The sequence below is a fragment of the Elephantulus edwardii genome, unplaced genomic scaffold (genome assembly GCF_000299155.1).
Source record: "Elephantulus edwardii isolate Elephantulus edwardi_28Jun2011 unplaced genomic scaffold, EleEdw1.0 scaffold00124, whole genome shotgun sequence".
Lineage (NCBI taxonomy): Eukaryota > Metazoa > Chordata > Mammalia > Macroscelidea > Macroscelididae > Elephantulus > Elephantulus edwardii.
In genome coordinates this window covers 10,467,404-10,468,905 of record NW_006399874.1, presented here as the reverse complement: position 1 = coordinate 10,468,905, position 1,502 = coordinate 10,467,404, and the positions used below count along the sequence as shown (strand labels likewise).

The 1,502-nt window shown below is 48.1% G+C and overlaps 2 pseudogenes; both read left to right on the top strand.

The window, feature by feature from the left end:
* LOC102868410 overlaps window positions 1-1,214 on the top strand; it is a 6,398-nt pseudogene extending 5,184 nt beyond the window's left edge.
* A 6-nt stretch (window positions 1,215-1,220) lies between these two features.
* The window catches only part of LOC102868000, a 5,465-nt pseudogene continuing 5,183 nt past the window's right edge, over window positions 1,221-1,502 (top strand).

The window sequence follows — 1,502 nt, the reverse complement described above, 5'->3', positions numbered from 1 at the left end:
TTGATCTTGTGTGAATGTTTGTGTTCCAGGAACTAGCTGACCACAAACTGAAAAAACAATTACTGGCAAAAACCATATTTTAACTAATGTCAGCAGCAGGTAACTGACCTAAAATTGAACTTCTCCTTTTCCAAAGAGCCAATGAGCTAATTCCACACCAAAGAACCCCTAGACCTTGTATAAATTCCCTTGCTTTTTGGGGCTTGGGGTCGACTTCCCTGTCTCCTGTGTAAGATACAAGTCATCCTGAAGCTTTGTCAATAAAGCCTCTTCTGATTGCAGTGAGTGGATCTGGTGTAAGTTGCTTGGGGTCACGCCTGGTCTAGGAAAAGCCCTAGTTTGGGGTCTTTCATTTGGGGGCTCTCTTGTCCGGGATCGAGCAGCCACCCCCACAACCCACCAGTCAGCCACTTGGAGGTAAGAGGATCATCTAAAATTTCTTTGTTTCTTTCTCTGTGCGGCGCCGCCAAACCTGTGTGTTTGTAAGTCTGTTTTATTTTCAGCTTACTTTCATTTGTGACTGTGGTGAAGCAGACGTGCTTGAAAAAACCACGAGTCACAGCCCAAGAGGGAGATGTCCCTTTGGGTGGAATACGGATCCAGAGGCTTTAATCGTCTCTAGTCTGTCTGAGGGACTTAGAGTGCCCCGCCGGAGAGGAGGGGCCTGGAGGGCTCTCTCGTCTGAAGCAGCTTTCACTTGGTTGTTGCGAAGAGAGCTTCTTGTGTGTCTTGTATTTCTTGTGAGTGTCTGCTGTGTTCTGTGGGTAACTAATATGGGACAGAATATGATGACACCCCTTTCCCTGACTTTAGGACATTTTTCTGAAGTAAGAACCAGGGCTAATAATCTCTCCGTTAATGGTAAAAAAGGACCTTGGCAAACCTTCTGTAACTCTAAGTGGCCCGCTCTGGGAGTCGGTTGGCCACCAGAGGGAGCATTTGATTTAACAATCATTTTGGCAGTTAAAGATCTTGTTTTCCAGGAAGGACCAAACGTGCATCCTGACCAACAGCCATACATCATCGTGTGGCAGGATTTAGTGCAGAATCCACCACCGTGGGTAAAACCTTGGGTTTTGAAGAAACATACCACCCCTCCACGCACATTAACCCTAAAAACCCGAACTTCTGAGTCCAGAGTTCCTCTGGCCCCAGAAGCTGCACCATCAGCACCACACAAAATTTATCCTGAGATTGAAAATCCACCTGAGTGACCTGAGATGTGCCACACCAGCACGGGGGACTCGCAGTCGGAGGGGTCTGGAGATCCCAGATTCCACTGTGGCTCTCCCCTTACGAGCGTATGGAGGACCCCCAGAGCCAGGACAACTCCAACCCCTCCAGTACTGGCCATTTTCCTCTGCTGACCTCTATAATTGGAAGACTAACCATCCTTCCTTTTCAGATAACCCCACAGAGCTTATTGGACTAATTGAGTCCCTCATGTTCTCTCACCAGCCCACCTGGGATGATTGCCAGCAACTTCTCCAGGTCCTCTTCAC